General features: G+C 47.9%; 8 non-coding genes across 8 annotated transcripts; 1 reads left to right on the top strand and 7 right to left on the bottom strand.

The window, feature by feature from the left end:
• Positions 1-697: 697 nt before the first annotated feature.
• TRNAR-UCG lies at positions 698-770 on the top strand. The gene has a single exon. It is a non-coding gene; the product is annotated as a tRNA-Arg (tRNA).
• A 4464-nt stretch (positions 771-5234) lies between these two features.
• On the bottom strand, positions 5235-5316 carry TRNAS-GCU. Its single transcript has one exon. It is a non-coding gene; the product is annotated as a tRNA-Ser (tRNA).
• A 3678-nt stretch (positions 5317-8994) lies between these two features.
• On the bottom strand, positions 8995-9066 carry TRNAQ-UUG. Its single transcript has one exon. It is a non-coding gene; the product is annotated as a tRNA-Gln (tRNA).
• Positions 9067-9537: 471 nt separating this feature from the next.
• On the bottom strand, positions 9538-9609 carry TRNAQ-UUG. Its single transcript has one exon. It is a non-coding gene; the product is annotated as a tRNA-Gln (tRNA).
• A 1169-nt stretch (positions 9610-10778) lies between these two features.
• Positions 10779-10860, bottom strand: TRNAS-UGA. The gene has a single exon. It is a non-coding gene; the product is annotated as a tRNA-Ser (tRNA).
• A 395-nt stretch (positions 10861-11255) lies between these two features.
• On the bottom strand, positions 11256-11327 carry TRNAM-CAU. The gene has a single exon. It is a non-coding gene; the product is annotated as a tRNA-Met (tRNA).
• Positions 11328-11755: 428 nt separating this feature from the next.
• TRNAG-GCC lies at positions 11756-11826 on the bottom strand. The gene has a single exon. It is a non-coding gene; the product is annotated as a tRNA-Gly (tRNA).
• Positions 11827-14907: 3081 nt separating this feature from the next.
• TRNAW-CCA lies at positions 14908-14979 on the bottom strand. The gene has a single exon. It is a non-coding gene; the product is annotated as a tRNA-Trp (tRNA).
• Between the last annotated feature and the right edge of the window lie 913 nt (positions 14980-15892).

The following is a 15892-nucleotide window of genomic DNA, read 5'->3' as shown; positions in this document are numbered from 1 at the left end:
GCAACACGTTCCGGTGTTGAGTCATCTACCAAATGTAAAACTCGTTAACCATGTCTGTGACAACGCGACAGTGTTTCTCCTTTCATGTACGGGAACCTCAAATAATATCAATGAGCCTGGACCACTCCAAGGGCCTAAGCGACGCCAACAAAAAGCACGCTCTTCTCCAGATAGAGACACGATGTGACAAGCGCTCTGGTGGCAGGTGACAACGATCGCAGAGTACCAGAGTGTGGGCAGGGGAGACTTGTTAGACCCCGGGGCCTGCAAGACAGCGACAAGGACGCCGGTGCGGGTGCTGACTGCCTTGTGGGGGCGGTGACACGATCGCCGGGCCGGCGGGCAGCCCGGCACCGAGGGTCTGAGACGAGTGACTGTGGCGGAATATTAACAGGGAAGACGCTCTGGGTTCGCTTCTATCCCTGGATGCAGACGAGAGGCGCTGCTTTGGCATCTCTTCGGTCCCACGAACAGGTTTTCAGCTCGGGAGTGGGAATGGGAGTGACTTTTCTCCCCCACGCTGTACCCATCATAATTGTCAGATCCTACCCGCGGTGAGTCCCGACTCCGGGGCCTCAAATAACCCGGGTAATCTAGTGTAGAAAGCGCGGGCGGCGGGCGCGCTCTTTTGAGACTCAGGACCCGGCGGAAAGCTCATTATACTTTCCAAGTGTTGCGACACGCACGTGTACTGGGGGACCACGTGGCCTAACGGATAAGGCGTCTGACTTCGGATCAGAAGATTGAGGGTTCGAATCCCTTCGTGGTTAGCGCTGGCTCTCTTTTTTTTTAAAATGCATTTACTCCCCTTCCCCACCCCCCCCCCCAAAGTGGCCATATCTCACGCGGTGGGAGAGACCACCTGTCACCTGTTTTGCAAACCCGTTTCCTACCCTCAACAGGCCATTCTCAAAAGCCTTGGAAGGACCAGTGTTTCCAGGGGAGTCGGATCTGTAAAGCGAAAGCGCTGAGCCTCAGACTGACGCGGGGCCCAGGGGCCGGCACCGTGGGAACCTGTCGTTTGTCCCCGAATCTCTTCTCTGGTCTCTTTCTCTTCGGGGCTGAGTCTGTGCGTCCTTGGAGGTTCCGGCTGCCGCTGCAGCCTGTGTTACTGGTTTTCACTCTTACCCTCCTTTTCCCCTCTTAACTGCCTTTTTGCCTCCCCTTGTGTTGCCATCAAAAGGATGAGAACAGGTCATACGCAAACCTGAATTACAGAACGGAAAAATTAAGGTCGAGAAAAGAACCCAGCTGTTTCCAGAGTGTGCGGGCAAACAGGAAGACAGAAGGAGATAGTGGTGCAAAGTACACACATACACACACACACACACACACACACACACACACACACACAGAAAAAACCACATTTTTGTGCCTAAATAACTGAATCTGAAACTTTAGGATGAACAAAGAGTGATTTCCAATTCTTGACTTCCTGGTGAAAGTCTGTTCAAATCACATGAGCGCATGAATGTCTTTGCTAGATCAGAGCACTGTTAAAACAAGGGAATAATTACCTCTTCCTCTCCCAGCCTCTCTTTTAGGCCTCTGGTATGACTCTGGGTTTCTCTAGACAGCTGTTGAGTCCAAATTGTAAAGCAAAGTTGCGGCCTGAGCGCCAGTTCCCAGAGGTTGAGATTTCTCAGAGGAGAAAAAGTTGCAGTGCGTTAATGTCCTAAGAAACCACTCACTGCCTCCTTCCTCACAAAATGTACCATTGACACTAAGTATCCCTTTCTAAGCCAGAGAAAGGATATCATCTCAAAAGAACCAGATAAAGTTATGGTTAAGAAACATTTAAGTTGCTCGCATGTTTCTGGTTTCCTGGGAATATGCAAAAGCTTCCCCCTCCCGACCGGATTGGCATGTAACCCTCTGCACTGACTTTTTTCACCCACACCTTCTCCAGGAGATTCATGGAAGTAGAAATCCTGATCCAAGAAGACAAAAATGTCCCTGATACAAATTCTTTCCCTCCTTCTTCTTTTTCTTTCCGTTTCTCCTGCGTTCACAGCAAAGGATACCAAAAGGAGTAGACAGCCTTTCCAGAGCAGAAAGTGTCAAAGAGAAGAAAATCAAAAACGACAGGGCCATCTGCAGACATCCCGAGCTTTAAATGGTCATTGGAGCTTAGGGGCTTGTCCCCAAATCCCGAGAATAAGAATATATGGGCCCCCCAATAGATGTGTAAGCTTTTCCGCTTTGAGAAGGGGATTCAGAAAACAAATAACACTCGCTAGAGATGGATGGGAAAAGTGGCTGGAAGAACAGGAATAAAGAAGAAAGATTCCTGGATGTGGATTACAAACACAGGGCGTTGGGCCCTGCTGGACAGGGGCAGAACAGACTCCTAAGTGTAATATGTGTTTATGGAGCGCACTAAGCTTCTAGGATATAGGATCTAAGGTCCTAGGATCACAGTAAACAAAGTATGCAAAAGCCCGTGTCCTTAAGAGACCTGGTGTCGGGGAGAGGGCGAGGGGAAGGGAACAACGCAGAAAACACAGAGGGGAATAAGTGGATTATATAATCTATAAGTAAATTATAGGATATATTAGAAAAGATAGTTTTGAAAGTGTCAGGATTTGTATCATGACCGGGAAGCAGCAAAGACTGCATGTCGCAGTCAGCTACTGCCCCGTAACAAACACACAAAACCCAAACGCGTAGAAGACACTCCAGTAAGCATTTATTACTCAAGCGTCTGAAGGTGAATGACCTAAGCCAAGCTTAACCGAAGGCTGTATTTTTGAGCTGCGGGTACACCTCCACTTGGCTCCTCGGCCCCCTGCTGCAGGGGCTCCGGTGAGTTTGAAGCATGTTCCTTTTGGGACCATGAGTGAAATCGCAGCCGCTCCCTGGAGGGGACGTCCTCTCACGAAGATGGCAAACGTATTTAAAGGCCCTGCTTGACTTGTGTCTAATATCTCATTGACCCAAGTCATCCTCAGGCCCCAGCCCAGAGACAAGGGACGACACTCCATCTCTTGAAGAGGAACTGAGGAGTTAGTTACGAGGCAAAGGACTCGGATAAAGACAGGAACGAGGGGCACCTGGGTGGCTCAGTCGGTTGAGCTTCTGACTTTGGCTCATGTGGTGATCTCATGCTCTGTGAGTTCAAGCCCCACTTTGGGCTCTGTGCTGATTTTGAATTTTAGCAATTATTCATCCTTTCCTTTTATCTGAATATTCCATATTAAAAATGAGTTCTCACGTGTATGAATTCTACACACTTTGAGAAAGAGAAGAGTAGCCACTGACAGCCAGGAACTGGCCTGACGCTCAGAGCTCAGCCTTAGTGTTGCTAGGAGCTGGCCTGGCGTTCCCAGCTAAGCCCTAGGAAACTCCTGTTGAACATAAATAATTTCCAGGGACATCAACCACAGGCAAGGCCACTTTGTGACCATGATGAAGCAAGATGAAAACAAAACACTGTCCGTAATCATGTCTGAACGCAGATGAAAAGCAATGAACGCAGATGAAAAGCAATAACGTTGCGCATGTAACGAAAGTTACCAAACCTCCCCTCCTTCCCTGGCTCACGTGAGGGACTACTGCATTTTTTCAAACCCATTTTAGCTCTCGTCTTGCTTTGATCCTCTCACCTTGGAGACAAAAACTATTAAGGTACCCAACCATCGAGTAGCCGAGTCACTTAATAGATCACCATATTTTGCCCCCCTCCTTGTAACAAGACAATAAATCCAACTTTGATCAACCACAGTGTGTCCTTCGTAGGTCTTGGCAGATCAATTATCTTGAATTTTGAAGCATTAAATATCACTGAGATGAAGCCAATTAACTTTTATGAGGTATCTTCCCTTCATCCATCACTTAGCCAGGCTAAGGAAAGATGGGTTAAAAAGTTGAACATATGCTCTGCATGTCATAAGAGTGACAAACTGTTCCGGTTTGCTGTATTTTACCATGCTATGGTTTTGTTTAGATACGGGGTGTCTTGGGCCATGTGGTAGTTTTTAATTTTTACTTAGGAACTTTATCAGGGTTTCTTTTGCGATTTTTTTCATCTAATTTTTAACGGTCTGATGCTTTCTTTCATTTAGGAGTTTGTAAACCATCTTCAAACTACATATACCATATAAGCCAGATATTCTTAGATAAAATTCAAAATCAGATACTGCTTCAGATTTTGTGCTCCGTGGGCCTCAGTCCTCGTGAGGTTTTTCGAAGATCCGCTGGCCCGTGACAAATGTACTTAAGAATTTTCTAGATATCAAAAGTCACAGTGTCAGTTGCAAGATCGGAACATATTGGAAAGATCTCATCACCCGAAGAACTTGGTCCGCCCGAACCTTAATAAGGAAAGGCCCGTTATATGAGTTTTTTAAAACAGTTGGCTTGGTTTCTACCTTAGTTTCCTCATCTGTAAAATGGAGACAGGTGACAGAGGGGGATGTTTTCAAAGAGATCATCTCTACAGTCCCTACAAATTGTGTCGTTGTACGCGGTATACCCGACCCTTGCTGCCTAGTTCATAGTAAAGTGAAAACAGGTGACGGCGGAGATTTTATGGGATTATGTGCCACAGTTGAGATGCAAATGGCAGAAGGTGAGCAAAGAAGGGAGAAACGAATAGAGGCTGGGGCGCTTGGAAAAGATCTTTGATTTAAACTCTTTCAGCCAAAACACAAAATGGAGAATGACGGCGTGGCGCCTGACTGGCTCAGACGGTAGAGCACGTGACTCTCCATCTCGCGGTCGTGAGTTCAAGCCCCCTGATGGACTAGGATTCTACTTTAAAAAAAAAAAAAATTAGAGAATTGCTTTTCTTTGCGAATTTACGCGAAAGGTACGTGCGAGGTGGGGCTTGCAAAAGGACCTTTTGCCGGAAGGGGGCGCCAGCATCACCTGTGCGCCGGCACCCGCACTGGCGGCTGGACCTCACCTGGGAGACGTGAGGTCACGGCGGCGCGGGGGCGCAGGGAACCGGCCTGCGACCTCCGTCGGGACCGCGGGCCGGAGGGGCCGAGTGGCTGACCCGCGAAGGAAGACGCGGGCTCCGGGACCGGAGTTTCCGGCGGCCGTTCCCATCGAGGCGATGGGAGCAAATCCACCCTCCGACCCCTCTGTAAAACGGTTAAATGGGTAAGTTGCAAATAGCCAAAGTTACCGTTTCTGTTTCTTTCCCTACAAGGGCTGCCAACAAGATCGGGCCACCCCTCTCGCTCGCCAAGAGCTAAAACCTCACTGCCCTGGCCGCAGGGGAACAGCCGCGACGAGGATGGGATTCGAACCCACGCGTGCAGAGCACAATGGATTAGCAGTCCATCGCCTTAACCACTCGGCCACCTCGTCACCTGCTGGTGGCGTCTCGGATAAATATTATGTTGCTGTCACGCGCACAGGTCTATTTTTGTCATTCCCACTGTGCTATTCATGAAGTGGATCCCTTTGCTCCCTGGAAGGGGCCCTCTTACCTTGACAAAGCGAAAAACAAAATAAAGAAGAGACTAACGTCCGGGGGAGGAGGATGCGGACCCGAAGAGAAACAAAACACTCTTCCTAAGGAAACACGGGAGCCTCTGACGGCGGAACGGAGTCAATGACTGCTTTGGTTCTAAAAATCTAACTGGATTTCGTCGTCCCTCTTAGGGCCCGTACATCGGAACCACGGATTGCGTCTATTAGCGCGGGAGATTCCTCGGCAGGATTCCCAGGAGGATGGCCGTCCTGGGCACCATGAGCGCTTCTTAGAAACAGTCACCTCTCCAGGAAGTCCTGGAGGGTGACTGGGCGAGAGCTGGAAGGGAGGCGTGAAAGTCGAACTGTAACCTGTCCCGAATGTCAGGCCAAAGATTTTTGGACTGTATGGAAGGATCGTAGGACCATCCGAGGGAGCTGTGTTCTGTGTTGGTTCTATTTGTTTTGTTTGTTTTGTACAGTACGTTTGATTTTTAAAAATGTACTGTCTTTTTTTTTTTTTTCTTTTTTGCCTATTTCGATGCCCCCCGGCCACAGATCCCCGGGAACACGCCAGCAGGTGGATCAGGGGTCTGTTGCAGCGGCCCCAAGGAAGAGCACACGCCTCCAGGGATCTTGGGGAATCTCAGTTAAAGGGGTGTTTTTAAAGACCTTATTAAAACAAACATGCCTTCACGTTTCGCCTCTGTCTGCCAGATTGTTGACGAAACACAACAGTCTTTCGTGATTAAAAACAAAAACCAAAAAAACGTCAACAACCTTGGTACAGACAGAATGTAGAGCAACATCTTCGAGGCCACGCAAGCTTCATATGGGATATAAGCCAAATCCTGGATGGATCCATGCTTGGATAAGCATATGCAGAAAACTGAAAGTGGACGTCTCTATCTCACAGCACTCACAAAAATTAACAGGAATTGGATTAAAGACATAGATATAAGACCAGAAACCATAAAACTCCTAGAAGGAAACATAAGGGGAAAAACTCCTTGACATTTATTTCAGCAACGATTGTTTTGGACAAGACACCAACAGCACAAACAACAAAAGAAAAAGGTCAACAAGTGGGACTAACGCGTCTGCGGGGCAAAAGACATCGAGAAAATGAGAGAGCAAACTATGGAATAGGAGAAAATATTTGCAAACCATATATCGGAGGAGGATTTAATACCCAAAATAGAGGAAGAACTCATACAACTCAAGTCCTATTTAAAAATGGACATAACAACAATCAAGTCCTATTTAAAAATGGCCAGAGAACCATATAGACATTTGCATGGACCAGACTGGCACCATCTCGGACAGATCTGCTATGACGGCCACCCTGGGACCTGAAGCCTTCCTGAGCACACTCCCACCTCCCCCCCCCCCCCGACACACACACACACATTCTTTCTGTCCAACCCCACCCTGATAAGTACACCTTCGGGCACAATGTCCTCAGTCAGCTCTGGAGATACAACTGTGAGTCTCCAACATCTCCTCCAGGAAGTCCTCCCTGTGTGCTCCCAGTCCCCAAGGCTATAAAAGCAGGTCTCATAGGAGGTGGGGTCACCCAAGACACGCATCTGTCCCTAAATCCCCTTGAGAAACCATTTCTCCAACAACTAGACTTGTCGGCCTTTCCCTTCCGTCTTCCTGCTCCCCGGGCTTCTGGACGTCGTTTTGTGTAGACCTCCCTTTATGGAACATTTCTCCAAAGAAACCATCTAACTGGCCAACCTGTTCAACATCGCCAATAATCGGGGAAATGCAAGTCAAAACCACAAGCACCCCACATCCGTTAGAATGGCTATCATCATCAAGTCAACAGATAACAAGTGTTGGTAACTCTGTGGAGAAAAGGGATCCCTTGGCAGTGCATATAATACAACAGGTAAAAGGCACAAAGTTGTCACCGTTTTTAAGTTTAAGTGAGTGACGAAGTCTAAAATGTTGCGGGAAAGAAAAAGAATTTATCTGGGCTTGGGAGTGTCAGGACGGGAATTGTAAAACATGATGTAAAGAAAGGTAGATAAAGGAAAACTATAACCACTAAGACCTGGAAGGAATGTTCCCAGTGGGAAGGTCCCAGCAATGCCTCTCAATAGAGCACTTGGTGACTAAGCAAAAGGAAAAAACGAGCTACCTGCAAAGTATGAGTCCTAGCAGAAGGCCAGAGCCAGACGGGTCTCACTCTGCTTTGGGATCTATACAACAAATAACCCACAAAGTCAGGAAGGCCTGATGGCCCTGAGATCCCGTGGCAGCGAGGGAATGCCATTGAGAAGGTAAAAGCACAAGGCACCGTAAGATTGCCAGATCTGGGTTCAAATGCTAATCATTACACCATGGAGCCCTTACAGAAGAGTGTCTGTTGAAGAAAAGACGTGTCTGGAAGCTGGATGCATATTTTACCTTTGGAAAAAAGTCCTGATCAATAGAATCAATCTAAAGAGCATTAGTAGATACTTGCCATTCGTTAATAGAGGCTGTGGTAGTCTGAGTCATGCATTCTAACATAGACCCACATCCCAATCCCCAGAACCCATGAATACATTACCTTACCTGGGAAAAGACACTTTCTAGATGCGATTACATCGAGGATTTTGAAATGAAGAGATTATCCTGGATTTTCCAAGAGCACCCAAAGCAAGGTCAGACTTAATCATAGGAAACGTGACCACAGAAGCAAGAGGTGATCCGGGGAAGAGACCTCTAGAAGCTGAAAATGGCTAGGAAACAAGCCTCTTCCCCGAAGTCTCCAGAAAACCTGCTCACACCTTGATTTTAGACTTCTGATCTCCAGAGCTGTGAGAAGGGTGATTCGTGTTGTTTTCAGCCACTAAATACGCGGTAATTTGCTACGGCAGCGAGGGGAAACTAATACAGAGGTTCTAAAACATGACCATGACTGCGGCTTAATAGGCGTGAAGAAGTTTTGCAGGCGTGAAGAAGTTTAGAGGCCAGAGGAGTTTATAGAGGCTCTTCTCCTGCTGTCATTGAGATCACTGGAAGATGTGCTCGAACTAAGGACAAGAGAGTCAACGGAAGGATCCAATGCCTAGAGGGTTAACCGTCACACCATGGGATCTCTGTATAACAAACCTTCAAGGGAAGACGCGTATCCTCTTGAGTCTGGTCACTTGATCTTCAAGATGTCCGGGCGTAAATTCAATCTAAGGAACATTAAGAGAGAGCCTCTTGTCTAGAGAAATTGGAAAGGGGTGGCTGGGGTCTCACTCCACGGCTTGGACGTTTTCAAGGTCAGCGTTAGCCTCCAGAACATTTGTGTGAACCGCGGGGGAGAAAAAGGGGGGGGGGGGCGTCTGATACGTGAGCCATTAGGGCCTTAAGACTAAGGAGGATCAGGTTGACATCAGGAACCCAGGGAGACCAGAATGTTTTCCACGAGGACACAAAGTACTTCGCTTCTCGTAAGTCTGAGAAGAGAGTAAGGAATCACAGGAGGCTCTTCTGGGGAAGAAAGCTCAAGTGTAAAGTTCATGCCCCCACACACAGCAGGATGCACTGGCAAATTGAAACGTGGGGACAGGCGACCAAAACCAAAGCAGGTCCCACCGAGATTTGAACTCGGATCGCTGGATTCAAAGTCCAGAGTGCTAACCATTACACCATGGGGCCACCACACATGTATTTTGAGGGAATATCTATGAATATTAAATGCAGGGCTTGTCATTCTATCCAGCATGTTATGGACTACAGTATTTATATTTTTTAAATATCAGTGGGAAATCTGCTACATCCCAGACAGCAGATGCTCCAAAATAAACAGGACAACTGGGGCTCACACGTGTAAACAATGTTAAGACCAAGAACCTGCTGGAACCCAAACCCGGAACTGAGGTCCGGGGTGTGACACAGGAGTACTTAGGGCATCCAGAGGATAACCTGGTTTCCCAATGAAGGGGGGGGGGGGCGATGCAGAGGAGGACACAGAATTCCAGAAAAGCGCACAAGCCACGCAGCTCTGCAGGGAAGTGTCGCCCTGCTAACTGGGATGCTGAGTGCTGAGGTGCCCGAGTGCACAGGTGTCTCTGGCCAAGTCCAGGTACGGGGGTGATTTAAGAGAAGAGAAGATACTAAAAGGTTGGCAGGTCCCACCGAGATTTGAACTCGGATCGCTGGATTCAAAGTCCAGAGTGCTAACCATTACACCATGGGGCCGATGACAGTCGTGTCCCCTGGCAAATGTTTGGAAGCTCTTTGCAGCGCGTCGGATGCGTGTGGTTGGATCTCTGTCCTGAACAGGTGCAGAAGGTCCACGTTCCCTGGATCCAAGGGGGCAACAGACTTGTTCGGCTGGGGGTGGGGGGCGGGGGGAGCCCCACAGAGCTCGTCTTTGCTTAGAATTTTCACCAGGGCCCACAGAGGACTCGAGTGCCAATGTTCCTAGAAAAATCAAAGCTGTGCATTTCCTGAATACCTAACCTGGACGATGAACGTTTGTCTGCCTATAGGCTTATAGAGGAAAGTGTCAACGCTTAAAATATCTCTTCGGACGTGTACAAATATAGAAAACTCAAGAAGAAAAAAAGTTAAAGGTAGCATGGGAATTTAATGCCAAGGATTAAGAAGAACCTCTACATTTCTAAGTATTTTTCCGTCCTTCTTTTTGCTTATCCGCTTTCTCTAGTGGATCAATTGCAAGTGTAATAAAAGATTAATTTTTGTTATATTTACTCTTATTTCCGTTGCATATACAGTATTGTGTATCTGCCAGTTTTATCAAGCGCCACAGTTCTTTTTTTTTTCTTAGTAAGATTTAGCCAACGTCTGAAAACGATGTCTGAAAACAAAGCCAGTGTCTGAAAAACTGAAAACAGCTTTGAAAATTCTCTATTCTGTGCATCCTCTCTGCAGTTCTGGCTTCCTAAGTGGAATAGGAGGACTCCAGAAGGAGGGAAGATTGGAAATTTCCTGTTTGAGATACTGATTCCAAAACACCAAATGTGCTCACGAGTAAAAGAGTGATGCACTGGATGTGCCCAAATTTCGGATTTCGGATTTCGGTTTCAGAAGTCAGACCCGAGCTGGATAGGGAATTGGAAATTTAAAAAAATTAAAAAATTAAAATAATTAAAAAAAAAAAAAAGATTAAAGCCTGGGCACTTTTCGGCATCCGTATAGTGGTTTCAGAAGAAATCCCTAATGTTTTCCCCAGTTTCAAAAATTTTCTTCCCCCGCTGTTTTACTAAAAGACAACTACCTGCTTACAGTTTCAAGGGCAAACATAATATTACCCAGGAAATTGGTGTATTTCGTGCTGTTTTATGTACTTTGCAGCTTCCAAAGTTGGTCCAGCAGGTGTAACACCTGGAAAGAAAACACTACTCCGTAGTCGGCAGGATTCGAACCTGCGCGGGGAGACCCCAATGGATTTCAAGTCCATCGCCTTAACCACTCGGCCACGACTACACGACTGCTCCCCAGCTGTCTGGATATATTCCCATGAGGAATAATATCTTCCCTGTTTGTAAATTGATTTTCCTGCTGGTCTAACAACTCTGGACCGCCTGTCATCATACTAAAAAGAACAAGATTTTGAATATCGAGACGTTGATAACAGAAGTTATTACAAATTGTAACGTTTGCCTGTCGTGGGAAATACCAAAGCCCCTGCGGACGTCGCATTCAATCCAACAGGTGCGGGGGTACCCAACTCAGAGATTGAGTTACAAGGGACCAAAGGGAAGCAAAGACAGGAAGCAGGTGTTTGTCCCAAATTCCCTTGGGGATTCTTACACCTCCAGATCCGGTCCACTCCCTTTTTCTAAAATTTGAGGTTGAGCTAAAGAAGGGTGCCGAGGAGATAGCAGAGGATGGTTTCGATCCATCGACCTCTGGGTTATGGGCCCAGCACGCTCCCGCTGCGCCACTCTGCTCCCCACACCAAACTGGCTTTTCAAATTTAAATTTCAAGGCAGTAAATTTTGGCGCCTTCTTACTTATGAGATAGATGTCTGGGTGCTTTTCAGCGATTGCCTCGAAGACTGAGAAAGGATACCCCCGGCTCCGTGCACGGCCACCCTCCGCCCCTCAAATGCCAGCAGCTTACAATTCGCCCCGGAAAGACCGACCGGTTGAGGTCGGAGTGCACGCCCCCTCCAGCAGGAAGACGTCTCAGGTCATGGGGAAAACCAAATGCATGCCAATTGGCATCATTTATAAGCTGAAATTGCAAAAGGAGGGCTTGCTTTGATCTTTCTCAGCCAAACCGGGATACAAGAAACACTGTTACTTTAACGTACTTTTAGCTTGTAAGTTTTCGGTCAAAATGTTTTCACCCGCGCGCTGGGTAAAAGGCGAGCGCTGCATTGGCCGGGAATCGAACCCGGGCCTCCCGCGTGGCAGGCGAGAATTCTACCACTGAACCACCAATGCTTCGTGTGTTTTTGCTCCCGTATTTGTCCTTATAGCTACAGTTATACAGTCTCCGGAAACAGCAATGACATTGTACGTTTTTTCCCTAGAATTTTTCTAAACCCAATCAAAGAAAAAATTATACCTAAACATTCTCAGAAAACCTGTGACCTAGAAGAAGTGAAACTGCTGATATGCGGGCTTTTGAAGGTGAAAAACAAGTATAAATACCCAACATATAAAAATGTCTTTTCTCCATCCCCCGCTTCCCCCCTTACATCATTAATGGAAACAAATTCCAAAAATCTCTCCTTTAGGATGCAAGCCAATTCGGTTAATTACTGGGTCAAAGCGCTCAATTGGAGGTTGAAACAAGTTACCACATTCTGGAAAAAAGACCTATCGTCACTCTGCCGTGAAGACCCAAGTTTGTATAAGAAGGTTATGGTCATCAGACGCGAGAATAGTACAGAAAATGCTGAAAGTAGGAATTCTCCCGAATCCTATCCCTTACACACATCCCCGTGACTTGCCCTTTGGAGGGTGGCCACTGGCCGCCGAGGTCGGTGTGGGGCTTGGGAACCAAAAGCCAAGCGGGACATGGAAATAAACAGAAGTTATATCCCTTGCTTTTGAGGACTTTTCACTTGTCTGGAGAAAAAGCCAACACAGAGAAAACCATTGACGATCCATGAAAATTATCTTTCCCAAAGTGAGCCTTGAGTTTGGTTTTCTGGGAGGTAATGGGCTCTGATAGTCCGGATGATACGAAACATGTGAGAGCCAGTTTTTCACATGCCTCTATCTCCTGGTCTCTATCTCTTTGCACCTTTTCTTCAGAATAGAGAACTCACAGTATTTACTTGGCAGGTGTGATTAGGCCGCTCTGAAGGGGAGGAAGCTCCAACAGCAAATTGATCTTCAAGTAAGAACTGGGGCCATGAAATAGGTTTCTCCAAACAGGAGAAATAGGTTTGAAATAGGATTCCCTAGCAACAGAAGAAAAGAGAACTGGACAGCATGAGACATAAAAATCAACCTGATCAAGTCACGTAATGCCTTCGTTCTTGTTTACTCGTGCCTAAAGGGTGCCTACATTCCTCCAGGGGCGTCGAAGGTAAATTCAGAGGATGGCCATTAAAGCGGTTTGAAAAACAACATAAAACCACCCGTCAAATATTAGTTACTGGTTTCTATTCCATGTAACTTTTTAGTGAACCTTCGAACGTCAGAAATTTTACCGTATTTCTATCGGAAGCAGATATATTCAGTATAACACACATCACTGGTGTTCGTGTCAGTGGGGCTGTGTCCCCCCAGGCTGTCAGTTAGGCTCTGACAGGAGGCCTGGAGGCCAGCATGGAGGAAGCCGTTACCGGCCAGGGGAACGAGCACGTTATGCAACTTGATCCAGTGGAGTTTTCGGGCTCATACGGGCCAGTTTTGTTTTCTTCTGTTGCTGGGATTTGGAGAAGGCCAGAGGCCTGTCCGGGCCCAACGCCCCGAGAAGCCCCATCACACGGGGGCCGAAGGGAGGAGCCATGGCAGGGAGCCCCCGAGCAAGTGAGGAAGAAAGAGCAAAACTCTGCTTCCCACCCCCAAGGAATAAATATTCGGCCCCCGATTAACTACTGTCAATAAAAAAAAAAGATAGAAACACAACCCCCCATGGGCAGTTCCAGCGCAAACCTCCCTGCTCCCTCTCCCTGCTCACTCTCGAGTGCTCGCTCTCTCCCTTCCCCCTTCCCCCTCCTCTCCCCACCCCCTTTTCTCCTGCTCTCACATCTGCAGAGTGTACTTTCCGCTTTAATAAACTTTCCCACTCCTGTGCTACTTGTCTGCCCTTGAATTCATTCTGGTGACCAAGACCGAGAACCTTCGGCGAGGCCCATGGAGCTGGCTGAGGCCAGGCCCAGGCTCACCTGGCAACAGAATCATGCAGCAAACAAGGGAGAACATTCCTTTCAGAGGAAAGGTCGGGGACAAAGGCCCTGTCCTGGGAAGGAGCGACACATATTTGAGGAACCGAATGGCCTGGGCGACACACGCTGGGTTGTTTTGTTTAAAGGAGGAGGATAATCAAGACAAGATCTGTGTGTACAGACATGCGCCATAAGGACTCGGATTTCACGGAACACGAGGAGATCTGGGACGAGGTCCCTGTCAACACCCAGGGCAAGAGATGTTGATGGAAGAAAAGAGGTCCTGGTGGAACAGAGAAGGAGATGGGCTGTGACGTTTTAGGAAATCACACTCAGTGGGACTCCTGCTCAGACCTGGGAGTGAAGAAAAGGACGTCCCCAGGATGGTTCTAGATTCCTGGTTGGGTGGGGGAGGGGCGGGAATGAAGCAGGGAAGGAGGCACACCCTGTTGCAGGCAGCCGGGCGAAGGAACAGTCCAGAAAGCAACCAGAGCAGAAAGAGGGAAACAGAAGACTGTGCCTCCCCCGACGTGGTGACTGTCCAAGAGAGTGTTTACGTGAAACCTTTCTTTAAAGAAGGTTGCAAAGGACGCACTGTCCATTGGGGGGCGGGGGCTCTTCCCCCAGCGAGATTCCCCACAACGCGTGCCACAAAACTCCGGGCAGAGCAGATATTCTGTCCTTTCTGTCATGTTAAAAACAGGACCACGGGCCCAAGATGGAGTCACCTGTGCTAAGCCCAATCGCCACACCGAGACCTAGACTTACCAGTTACAGTGTTAGCATGTCGCAGAAATGGAATCTTAAACCAGTCAGCGAGAAATCCCTGGGTCAGCACGAGGTAGGTAACCTGCCTGATAGACGCCCGTCATCCCATAAAGGAACAGGACTCTGCCTGAACCAGCCTGTGTTATGCCAGTATAACGTCCTCGTTCCCAGGCCCTTCTGCCTATAAGAGTCTCATTCTGTACGGCTCCCTGGAGCTCCTTTCTCTCTACTACAGAGGATGCTGCCCCGGGCTTGAAAGGTTGAATAAAGTCAGTAAGATCTTCACAATTGGCCCAGTAAATTTTGTTTTTTAACAATCACAACTCCTGGGAGGCCTCTCAAAGTCACCTACTGGGTATACCTTGGAGGGAAATCGCCTTGCTTCTTTACCCTAAAAAAGGCTATTTGCAATTGACCCCGACGTGATTTGAACACGCAACCTTCTGATCTGGAGTCAGACGCGCTACCGTTGCGCCACGAGGCCACAGGGAAAAGGCTCTTTATCTGCCAAATTAGGATTTAAATAATCCTGTCTCCTCTCCTCCAGATTCTAAAGATTTTCTTCTGTTGATGGGTGGATTGGGTCAGCTTTCTCCCCACTATCCACAGCTTGGCTAATGCCTTGCCAAGAAAGTAAAGGAATTGACCACATTAAATATTAATACAAAAACCCAAATGCTCCCTTCTCAGGAAAACTCAGTGCTTTCTCAGGCTCAGTCTTTCCAACTCTTCAGAATTCTCCTGTTTTGAGAACTCTCCTGTGCTTACTATTTAGATCCGCAGTGAAACAGGCATCACGATGGCAAAAAACTTGGCAAAACTGCTTTACCCGTCATTCACGAGACTTCTCCCTCTTCTGAAACAGACTCCTGGCCCCGCACCGGCCCGCCTCCCTGCCTTTCTCAGCACCCGCCAGGCCCACCCCCGACCTGCTGAAAAGCTGCTGGGTCTCAAAAGCCCAGCGTAAACGACATCACTTCTGGAAATGCTCCCGGCTCCGGCTCCTCTCCGTCAGAATGTGCGGCCTTCTGGTCTGTATAGTTTGTACATAAGCAACAACTCAAATCCGGTGGCTGTTTCGCGAGCTCTTCCCACTTTTTAGTAGCCTGTGCTTGACCTTCCTGCGGTGAGTCTCAAAACGCGGTCCCCTGAAGCAGAGCATCAGTTTCAGCTAGGAACTTGCTAGAAAGGCACATCTTTGTCCATGCCCCAGAACTACCGAAGCGGGGACTCTGGGGATGGGCCCCTGCCGCCTGTGTGCCAACAAGTTCTCCAGGCGATTGTGTTTCGGGGGAAAGGCGGAAAATCACTGCTCCGGCCTGGAGATCACCTACTTTCCTCTCTCAAGAAAATAAATTTCCTGTCCCCTTCCAGGATGGAGGATGGACAATGTCTGA

This window comes from Panthera tigris, chromosome B2 (genome assembly GCF_018350195.1).
Source record: "Panthera tigris isolate Pti1 chromosome B2, P.tigris_Pti1_mat1.1, whole genome shotgun sequence".
NCBI classification, from domain to species: Eukaryota; Metazoa; Chordata; class Mammalia; order Carnivora; family Felidae; genus Panthera; species Panthera tigris.
This window is presented reverse-complemented; position numbering and strand designations above follow the sequence as displayed.